This window comes from Lygodium microphyllum, chromosome 28 (genome assembly GCF_053477565.2).
Source record: "Lygodium microphyllum isolate KBCC chromosome 28, Lygodium_microphyllum_v1.1.10, whole genome shotgun sequence".
Classification (NCBI taxonomy): Eukaryota; Viridiplantae; Streptophyta; class Polypodiopsida; order Schizaeales; family Lygodiaceae; genus Lygodium; species Lygodium microphyllum.
In genome coordinates, this window is record NC_141162.1 from 120,645,826 (window position 1) to 120,658,210 (window position 12,385).

A 12,385-nucleotide genomic window follows, 5' to 3' on the forward strand; every position below is an offset into this window, starting at 1 on the left:
AAGCTCTAGAGTATTGAGAAATATGGATGCCAAGTTTTTCACTATTGGTAGAGATGGACAGCAAGTTTGGTGAAAATTCCTATTATGAAAATGTATTTAAGCAATACTTGCCCAATAATATTTGTGTCTCATTATGGCTCTCCACAAGTACATCATGATGTTGCCTATAAGTTTGTTGTTGGGAATGTTGAGTAGTAGCTATACTTGACCCATTTGGATATATCTTAAAAGCCATTATAACCTAGTTTGTGGACAACACAATCCTTGGAAAGATTCCCTTTTTCCACAAGTCCCACTTACCATTCCTTTTTTTATTTTTTGGTTGCTATGAACTCTCTTTAGTGACATGGACTTTTGAGAGTCCTATACCACAAAGAACATTTCCCAAGTTTTTATTCTCTTCTCTGGATTTTTAACACATATAAGTGGTCCTTACATATGCAAGTCATTGTGTGGTTGCCACATAGTGGCTTACTCACTTTCTGAGTAATATTTCATTGCAAGTGATTGAGGTTATTGTGATGATCCCCCTACAAGCTAATGAGTATGTCAACATTGCTTCACTTGCAACAGTCCCTTTTCCAAACATACGAGCAATGTGCTACATAATTGCTAAAAGTGTATAGAAGAAATTTATGTAAGACAGCACATTCAAACTCTCGTAAAGCATAATCTCAAAAGTGAAAACAAAGTCAAGACAAAAATTTAGAATTAAGTAAATGATTAGTTAAAAGAGCTCCCTTTTTAACTCAAGCTCTTAGACTTGGCATGAGTACATTGTCTACTATCTCCACAATTTTAAAGGTTCTCCACCACCTCTCTTTGCTATAACTAAAGTGAACTATATTTTACTTTCTTTCCTAAGGCTTGGACTCTATTTTTGGATCTAAGAAAGAGAAACTTTCAAGTAGCAAGGTTTCACCATCGGAGAGCATTACTGAGCACTTGTTTCTTATTTCCTATTTCCAATTGAGTATTGGCCATTACTTATTCTCTTAGTTGTTCTTTGATAGTAGTGGTATGTCATAGTAAATCAAACATACCAAATCCAACTTAGGATTGTGCTACTTTGGCAACCTAGTATTCTTAAAGAATAAACTACAAATGCATCAAATAAATGTGGAAAACATAGTTATATGCTTATATGCATAATCTCTATCACTCACCATTTGGACATGATCTAGACTCTTTGCATTATGATCTATAATGATTACCCAAAAAGAAGTGAAGGTAAAAGTCTTCATAATCTAAATACAAGATGTGGTCTAAGAAATACAAGCATAGATCCAATCAAAATTATAAGCTTTTGCTAGTGTGTAGGGGAAAGTTGAATAGAAAACAAATTCATTATAAACCATGTTATTGACATTGAACCCTACTCTTGGCCCTATAATAAGTCTCCATTTGATGTGTTATGGAGGAAGTAGAGATTAGTAAGCTCAAATCTCAAAACACATACGTTGAAAGAGAAGAACGTGTGTGTGTGCGTGTGTGTAATATTCTTCTATCTTTCAACCTTTTAAACACAAAAGGTAATGGATTACTTACAATGTGGACTAAAGTTTTCAAGCTAGAATCATATCACTTGTTGACCTTTTTGAACCTATATATGACTATTTATACTTTAACACCTTTTAATTTTAGTAAAACTTAGCTTGGGCAAGTCAAACTTGCATCTGTAAAAAGCACAAGCTCTTTTTATCAAGCAGTTACAATAACCTTTAATATTGACTCGGCAAAATTGATATGAGCAAAAAGGAAACAATCATTTTATCACTTTGGTGCAATAACTCACCATAGCTTCATTAAAAATTGAAGAAAATTCATTAAACAACTAATTGTCAATATAAAAGGAAGAAGAGTGCATGAAAGACCAATTGGGTACAATCACCCCCCTATGCATTGGTGAGCACATCCCCCATGCATATATTTATTGAATTTTATTCTCTTGGTGCCTAAATACAAGACATCCCAAAAGTAAGTCACACAATTCTCTTCCTTGCAAGGCTCATGTTTACCAATTATTTTCTCCAAAGTGGTTTTCCCCCCCTAAAGGTAAGATCTAAAATATCAATCCTAATCTAATTAAGATATACATCAATAAAATAATAAAAATTCTAGGCCTTTACAAATTAGCCCACAAATAATCACCAACGCTTGTGCGTATACAATCATCATGCTAAGTAGCGTACATCCAAAATAAAATAATTAAATGCTACTCGAGTGCCCAATAAATATCCCTTGTGCACCATAAGCGATCTTCATAGAAATAGTATCTTCTTTTCATGATCTATTGCACTAAGCACAAATCACACTAGTCCCTGCCATTTAACTACCAAACATGAGCAACCACTGTAATATACAGGCCTACGTATGATAAGCTACAATCATGTAGCAAATAAACAATATTTGAAAATCCACAAAAATAGATTAAATTACAATCTTACTTTCTTGTTTAAAAAAAATTATTTTTTTATAACAGATTCATTTTACCATTTTTAAAGATTGAATTGTTATTTTATTTTCCTGTAAATATTCATGCATTTTTTATAACACATTCATTTTACCATATTGAAATATCCATTAACAAGCAAAACCACATAATGAGATTAACAAACACATGGGTTGCACTTGAGGAAAAAATCAACCACATTACCCAGTGATGAGTTATTCATATAAATTTCAATGGGCTGCAATGGAATTGGTTCATGGATCATCGAGATAACAAAGGTAACATATTCAAACCCAATAGAATATATGATTTACAATGTTTTGATACATATTCAAAACCAAAGGACGTGAAGTTGTCATGCAATAGTGTAGCGTCTTCACTCCGCTTGCAAAAATGCTTCACAAAGTTGTCACGAACAGTCTAGCATTCCTTGCGCATGAAGCACATAAGGAACACTAGTTTAATAAAGGAAATTCTACACAACTTACTTTACATGAATCCTCTCTTGAAAAGGATGGCTAAAAGCCATCCAATATCTCCTCATCAAGAATTCAAATGCTCACTTGTATACATATATTCAAACCTTTTAAAAAATGACAACAAATTATTGTCTAGTTGGTTCCTCTTGTGAGATTCTAATTATCCATTTGGCAAGGTGCCAATTTAATGGCATTTAAGACATCGTAGATGCATATAATAGACTTAACCGTATTTAAAGTCCATAAGTTGGGGCAATCATAAACCAATTTCAACATCATTACAAGCTAAAAATTTTATCTATGAGTTTGTATATCACAATAATCTCATTAAATTGGATACGTTTGACATTTAGAAAGAAGTATCGCTTAATTGGCCATTCACAATCTACTAAGCCCAAAGTCAATGGAAGTAATGGTTTGTTTGCTTAAGAGGTTGGGAACTTTACATACTTCACTATCCTCCTCTCATGGATCCTTAACCTGAAAGGATCTCATTGGTTATACCTTCAAAGGCAAAAACACATTATTCTTAGAGTTTGCAACTTAAGTTTTGATTAAGTATAAAAGGTTAGTCATTTCTTCCTTATACAAAGCATATTATACTTGCAAAGTTTATTTTTTAAATTATTTTTGCAAATAAATTTTGAATGTGCTTCAAGAGATGCAAGACATTGGGATTGAGCGAACACACCCTTAGAACTCAACTCACATTCGATCTACTATGCCACAACCTTGTTGGCACTTCCATATTTTGTTGCTTCCTTTGAGTATTACAAATGTGGCACATAGATATTAAAATATACAAATCATCCAAAGTGTCCTTTTTAAATCCTCGTTCTCTCTTATTCTATTGGTACTTGAGAGCTCAATGCATATTTGTTTTTGGTGATATCTAAAATCCTTATTATTTCCAAATGTAGAATGTATTTTTTAACAAGCTTTAAATCTTTAGTGCAACAAGCATTTTTACCCCTCAATGTTTATTAACATCACCAATCACACCTTCTCTACTTGGCCACTAATTGTTAATTAATTTCAATAACTACCAAGAAATTGCTAATAATAGTGATTATCCAAAAAAACTATATTTTGAAGTTTAAAATATTGAAGAATATTCTAGATGTACAATGTGTTAACCTCTCCTCTTCTCAAAAAGGGAAGCAAAAGAATTTTAAAAATCAAAATGTTGGAAAAAAAAAATGCAAGGTATGGAAGCTGACACAAAGGTAAATTTTGGACACTTGCAAATTTTGAAGAATATTATGTTGTACATTTAAAAAAAAAAAGGAGTTGGGCTCACTCCTGCACAAATCATATATATTTCAAAGCAAGAAATCAATAGCATGAAGCTTTGGCTCACTAAAATTGAGAAGATTAAATAAAATTAGAAAGCATACATAAAACAAGAGAAGTACAGCTTTAAGCCAAAGGCAGGGTAGGGTATCCAAAAATCAAGCCCATGTATAAAACCTTAAAAATGAATGGATAAGCTCATTCTTGTGGTGTGCAAACTTTGAGAGCTCTCTTAAGCTCATTCTTGTGGTGTGCAATCTTTGAGAGCTCTCTTCTTGCTTCTTGCATATGTCTTCCTTACTTGTGGAGAGAGAGAGAGAGAGAGAGAGAGAGGGGGGGGGGGGGGGGGGATAATGTACTAGTATGTAAAGCTCTTTGCCTCTTCTTTCTTTTTCTTCTTCTTCTTCTTCTTTGCAAAGCAAGATTGGAGTGATCGAAGCTATCGAGGTGGAGCATGCTTGAGAAGCATCATGAGCCTTTACAAATAAACTACAACAAAGAGGTAAATCTATGAGTTCACTAGGGCCAAAGATATTTTAAAACGGCACTTGTAAGAAAATGATTAAGTTGCTAATTAGAGGAGGTTTAGAATTAAAAACCCCTCCAAATTTGGCTGCCTGAACGTGATTAATGAGAGAATGTACAATTCATTTAAGAGGTCGTGTATTAAATATCTTCAATCTTTAATGGACGTTAAGTGTCACCTTTTCAGGCTTATTCTCTTGGAAATCACAAAATCTTGTATTTTTGAAAATTCACCCAAAAAATGCCGCTTGTTTGTTCCTCGACGTTCATTTTCTACACACCTCTTTACTGTGGTTCTATTTCCTTCTCTGTGATATTGTTGCCCCGTTTAGGGTTCCCTACCAAAATGTTTACCAATAATTCTTCTAGCAATACAAGCGCAGCCCCACCACCCAAGTATAAACTTACTATTCAATTAGATCTTGTCTATTCATCTTGGAGGAGTATACATTATCCAGCATTGTTGGACAAGGATGAAATTAACAAGTTGCGATTACAAGGAAAGAAGTATGTAGACTTATGGATGGATGGAAATATTTATCCTCTGCACCCTTCTACAGGTAAACATCCTCCTTTTTACAATATTCACAACTTCATAAGGTATGTTGGAGATGGTTGTGATGGGATGCTTGGCTATTGCATGAGGTTACATTCTACATCTTTTACATTTAGAGAACAAATGCATGAAATGAAGGAAGCATTAACATTGGGACAATTAACTATTTATGAGCTAACAGACAAGGTTGATAATCTAGAAAACTCTAATCAATCATTGCAAGAAAAATTACTGCGCTTGAAAGAAACTCCAATAGGATTTAGACAGAGAAAAAGACCAATTAAAAATATAATGGACTTGTGTAGTCGGGTGAAGAAAAGGAGACTAAATCTTGCAAAGAGATGTGTCTCTAATATTTCACGTATTAATATTCGAGAGAATGATGAGAGGATTAAGCTTATTAAAGAAACCATGACAAAGAAGAACATTATAAGGATTCTTAAATCACCTGAAAATGTAGACTTGAGAAGCCAAACTCTGAAAGAGTTAGTGAAATATTTAAAAGGAACAATTAAACCAAATAAAATAGTGGAGACATGTGATAGTATGGGTATTAGTCGTAGAGGTTATTGTGCTCTCTCTAAATTGTGGTTTATAAATCTTAAATGTCATAGAATAAGTGCATTTGGGTTGCCTCGGCCTCTTGCACTTTCAATTGCTAGAACAACTATGAATCGTAAGATTCTAGATGTTTTTGGGGAGTATATCCATATAGAAGGATCTTTGCCCTATGAAAAACATAAAACAAATGCCTTTTTTTGATACAACACGTTTAATAATATTTGGATTGATCTTAAAAAAGTCCATATTGCAATGGTCCATATGTATAAATTTATTGTTTAAGAATGTGGTGGTATTTTGAAGTTTGCACTAAAATAGGATGAAGCACATATTGAAAAGGGACAAAACATAGAAAAAGTCAGCATTTGTATCATGAATTGGGCATTGGATTACAGTACTGGTAGGGGGCAAGAACAATAGTTTAAGATACAATCCGAGATGGAGCATTTGGTGGATTGGCATGGCCCAAGTACCAACTGAAAGTCATGAAATCTTGAAATGGTTATTCTCTCATATAGGTATTCTTGATATTATAAAGTCTCAAAGTAAAGGTGAAATGTTGATAGTCGATGGTGTTGGTAGTTTTAATGTTGAATGGCATATGAATGTTGACTTAAAAACTATTAAATGTATGCTTGGAGTAAGTAATGGGGCCAATGCAAAATATCATTGTATTTATTGCATGGAGAGTTTGGGATCCAAAGAATGGAGTACTTTGCAACCAGCAAGAAGAGCCCCTATAGATTTGAGCAAGTTCAAAAACGTGGATGGCTTATGGGATCCTATTCTCTCAATCTCTCTAAGGAATGTTCATATTTGTACATTACATGCAGAGATTAGAATAATTGATAAGTTGTTGCTTAGATTGCATCTTGACTATGCATATTCAATAAAACCAAAATCTTTGTCAGATGATTGCATTGATAAATGTGAGGCTTTACTGTCAAAAATGGGTTTTCATGGAAGTCAAGTTCACCTGAGAAAGGATCCAATAGCCTCAGGGAAAACTAGAGAGGTCTTAGCAAATGTCTTTATGGGGGGGGGGGGGGGGGGGGGGTGCAAAAGCTAGATGATTTCTAAGAAATCATATTAGTAAACAAATGAACGCATTGTGGGAGTGTTGAAGAGAGTTGTGTGCAATCACAACAAATGTGGCTAGCACACCACGAATTGCATTCCTACGAATGGAGGTTTGGAGACACCTTGAAATATTTTTAAAAATTCTCAGGGAACAAAAGATAACATCTAACTATTCGAAAGAGTACAAACGTTCAATTGTGAATCTTATTCAAGCAATTAAGGAAGCTTGGGGAGAAAATGATATTACTTTCTACTTGGTAAGATAAACATAAATTTGAGCCTTTTTGCTTTGAAAACAAGGTTTAATGATTTAAATTGATTATTGCTTGTTGGGTTGTCACAACATATTCTTCTTATTCATGAGCCTTATTTTGTGGAAGAGTAAGAGCCCCTAGCAACTTACAGTAGCCAAGGTATAGAGAAATCTCACTTCCAAGCACATATGTGTTTCTTTCGGAGCACTAGACATGGAGGAGGAGCAACAAAAACCAATGCCCTTCAGGAGTTATTTAATTGGTTTTTTCGAAGACAACTTCAAATATGGAGAACATAATAAATGCGGTGGAATCTAAAATACCGATACTATTTTCAAAATATTATATACATCGCTAGCTTTTAAGAGCCTTTACATTGTCATCCTCCTTAGGCATTTTTCCTCTATAACGTAAAAACTTTCTTCTCTTGTATCCACCTATGGATTTGATATCTATTTTTTTTAATGCTAAAACATAAGATGAGCATGCAAGGAAGTATCCAGTCCTAGAGGTAGAGAAGTCGGGACCATAACCAAATATTTGGATGGTTGTTGTCTTTTCCAAAAACATAACTTTGTGCTCATTTGTAGAGGCAATCAACGGCCAAGACCCACGGACCGCTTATTGTTTCAAGCGTTTTAAGCCAAGCACTAATGGCTACCTCTCACATAGCCGATGCGCCATCCATGTCTACGAGTGTAGTGAGCTTAACTCCACGCTCGATCGAGTTGCCTCCTCTCTTGAGCACTTTGGTAGCTCCACGATCCAAGTGCAAGCTTCAAGTAAGCTCCATCCTCAAGCTCCAAGCTCCATCGCTGTAAGCAAGAGAAGAGAAGAGATGAGAAGAGAAGAAGAGAGGAGAAGATGGAGAGCTTCTCCATCACGGTCCCTCACCCTCACACACTCACTCCCTCACACTCTCACACTCCCTCTCTCAAACACAAGCTCAAGTAAGCAAGAAGAAGCAGAAGAATAGGAGAGCTACTTTTGGCCACACACACAAGAATGAGCTTCTCATTCACTTTACAACTTTATATACAAAATCCTAATTCCCTTTTGGGCGGTCATCCCCTTATCCCCTTTTATCCATGGCCGGTCGTAGCCTCCCTTTTTCCCATTGTCCTTATATCTTCCTAGCTTCCTTCCTACCACCCTTCTACCTTTACAATTTGCATGGGTGAGAGCCCGGGTGCTCTTACAATAAATCATGATGCACCTTGCACTCTTTTACAAAAGTATTGACTTGCACTTTTTCTTGTGCACCTTTCTCCTTGATTTAGGATTTTTCTACACTTCTTATGTTTCCATATTTTTCTTGGTGCGTCTTCGTCTTCCATTTCATTTTTGCCTTGGCCTTGCCTTTTGCTTTAGTTTTTCTAAATTTTCCACCTTGTTCAAATGAGGGTTAACATTACCCCCTCCTAAACAAGTGCCAACCCCATGGCACTCACCGTCATAGGTAGCTGGCTTTGGTATGCATCAAAGACATGGGTGGAAGGGACATCTGTGGTTGCCTTGGAGTTTTGGTGGTGGTACGGATGAAGGCCATTGGGGGCACGTTGGTGGTCTGGGTGGTTGGTGGTAGGCTTGCTGGAGTTGGGGATAGGATTGTTCGTTGTTGGGAATTGCACCGATGACTGGCATAGGTGTTGGTTTGTGGGGATTCAGCACATGATGATTCTTTGGTGGGCTTGCATGATGAGAAAATACAAGAGTTCAGAGTTGAGTGCTGATGAAGAGCTGATGGTACTTTCGTTGGAGTCTGCAATACATGCAATTGAAAACCTCTCCTATGTGGTCTCTCCCTGGGGCAGTGTTAGTCTTCTTATCGTGCACAAGACTTAGTTTAATTATCTTGGGGGACAGGTCGACGAACTCTAAGCAAGTTGAGAGTATTTTCCTACACTTGAGGACCCAAACTGTGTATATATTGTGGTGCAGATATTATGTGAGTGCATATGCATACTTAGATATTATGTAGTTAGAAGACTGCTGGTTTGGTTCCTCGAAGCAATGGGTGGATGAAGCAAGGGTTCGATGGGGTGGGAAAAAATTTTGATGTTGAGGAGAAGTACACTTGAAGGCTTCTTAAGATAACATTTGTGATTTTGACAACACGATGTAGTATAATTGAGCTCATTGATGCCTTAGCTTTGGTAGCTGGTGGCTACGTGTAATGGTTGAAGAGTACAATGTACTTTACATGGTACTCATGCCTTGCTTACCACTATTGATTGTAATGGCACTGAGATGGAGTGTGAAAAATAATTGTGCAAATGGTTCAGGGTGATATAGGCAAGACGAGCTCCCTAGGTATGTCCTGCCCTTGATGTGCCCTGAACAATTGTGGGGGATGTGTAAAAGGGCTAGGGGATTAGGGACGGAGCCAACCGACCAAGGTCATTGGACATACCTAATTTGAGGACCCCTAGGTGCTATGTCGTGATCATGGGTGCTTTTTTCTTTTCTTTTCTTTTTGTTTTCTCTTCTTCTTCTTTTTTTGGGGATAAAATGAATAGAACCAATGCAATACATTGAGGCTATTAGCCTTTCATTTGGACTGAGAAATGTCAAGATCCAAAGGCTATGAAAAATGAATATTAGCCTCAATGCTAGAGGAACAGTTGTTGAGATGGAGAGATAAACTTGAGATTTTGCAAACCTCTTTGTAACATGTGAGATATCGGTACAATTGAGGTAGCAACTGTAGTGAGCCAAATGTAGAGTTTGGCCAAGAAAGAGAGAGTAGCCAATGACTATGCTTTGGGCCATGTTCAAATGCAATGTGGGCTTTCTGCAAGGGTGATTTTCTCTTCCAACAGTGGGGCTTCTATCATGGCTCTTTGTTCTTGGTATTTCTATTACTTTTTTTGTAATGGCTCTTTGTCGGGTTGGTGGTCTTGTGGTAACTTGGACATTGAATGCTTTCGTGCAGAGACCTGTGTCATCCTGTATCCACTTGACAAATCGTGAGAGTACATGCAAGGCATATGCTTTAACTATAATGAACACTTGCAACTCAAAGAGACATCACTTATTTGAATCCCATGGTGTTGAATTCGATGCATATCACTTGCGCTTGATTATCATTGCTTGTGTGTGTACTAACTTGCTTTTTTTTTTGTATTATCAATACGCAGTCACAAAACTCATTGTTTATTTATGTACACATTTATGAATCCATGTCACTTCATGAGGATAAAAACCAATTGTAGAACTTAGGATTGTACTGGAGTGTGGCACACACATCCAGTACTTGTGGCAACCTACTCAATAACAACATATATTTTGCAACATCGAGTAGCATGGTACCTTCTCTGAGTCTGCTTGTAACATGTAGCTCCTCCTCAGTGAAAAATTTATCAATCAAAGAGTTTTCTTGGCTAGTTTTGTCTAAGTTTATACCCCCAACAACAATCAGTACTAAAAAGGAAGTTGGCGCCACATAGGTTGGGTCTCTTTGAGACCGCCATTTGGGCAATTGCTCCTCTAAGACTGTCATAATTTGGGCTCCAAGTTCGGCCATTGTAGCATACTTTTCAAACCAATGCTTTTCAAATTGACTTCGACTCTTTGATTGTTGCTTTAGCTGCTCTATCTCAAAGAGATTCGGTTGGCAAAGCACTTCATTGAATGTCACAGTTAAGCGTAGTTCATCGGCTTCCTTATTAGAGATGAGTTGCATGCATTCATATAGGAGCTTGTCATAGTGCTTGTTAAGATATTCTCGCTCTTCCCAGGATAGTGGATATGGCAAGTATTCCTCAAGCTACTCCCTAGGGAATGTGCCCATGTTTGCAAGGATGTAGACACGTGAGAATAATTTGAGTTTAGCATCCAACTTCGTCAAGCACTCTATGATACTTCTATGTTCTATGAAGGCTTGCTCGGTTGCTATCTCATGCAAGGTTCTAGGAGTTTCCCTAGGCTTTAGCACATTTGGGGACTCATGCCTAGATGAGCAAGATTGGTCAATGCTAGGGTTGCTTATGTCCTCGGGATTTTCATGTTTCTCTTGAGGTTTTGCTATTATTGTGTCATGATTCTCCTCGGATGTGAATGGTATAGTTTTGTCAACCTGTTGTGACAATGTTGTATCCACTCTTCATTGGTCAATGCAAGTTTTGTTGTCAGTGGATTGAGTGTTGCAAGCAACCGTTGATGATAATGGTTGCTTTGACTTATTGAAACACATGGATGTGTCTGAGGTTTCACCGCTATTAGGAGAGATGGCAATGGGTTCATTTGTCGGTGGACTAGATGCTTTCTTCCTCAGCTCTTCAACACCCTTGGTCTCAATCTTCTTGGCATCTACAACCACTTGCAACTGTTGTTGTTTTCGTTGTTTCCTCCTCTTTTTCTTGGGCAATTGAGGTTTATCCCTTGAAGATTCGGGACCCTCAACTAGGTCAGCTATTGATGTGCTTGGTCGGGCCTCAACATTCTCAATTTCTAGTGCGTCCTCATGGGACATAGTTGCGGCCTACTGAACAGTCTCACTAGGTTGTGAGGGTACAACTGCCTCTCTTTTTGGAGAGTCTAGCTCTTCAGCTAATTCCCCTCTGTTTAGCTCCTCATCCGATTGCTTTGGCAGTTGCTCTTGGTTGGGCATTTTCTCTAGAATCTTGTCCTTACCCATTGGAACATGCCTCCATTGCTTCTTATCAATGCAGGTGTTGTGCTTAGAGCTATTTTTCTCTTGCTCAGGAGGTTTGGGCGACTCTAGTGTAGAACCAGGAGACAATTTAGGATTCTTGTCATGTAAGCTTGGACAAAACTAGCTGAAGAAGTCAGGGTTATATTGATGGGAAGCATAGAGATCTAGGATTGCAGGGTCTTGAGTGACACAAAAGACATATGCGCTAATGTCAAGTACCACGGTCCCTAATCCTAGCCTGCTAGCCACATGTAGATCTTCTTCTAGAAGCAGTTTATCATATAAGGGATGTTTTTGGACAATGGCAAAAAGCTGGACCTCATGGACCATTGCCAACACTCTTAATGAAGTCGGGGCAATGTACATGGGATCATATATTGATGTCCAAAGGGCTTTCCTTTGCTCAGCGAGTGTCATTAGTCGATGGCCAATTTTGACTGCCAAAATTTGGTTGGAGTACCAATTTTGACTGCCAAATTTTGGTTGGAGTACCATTTTTGCACAAAATTGCCTTGTCCTTTCCCTTTT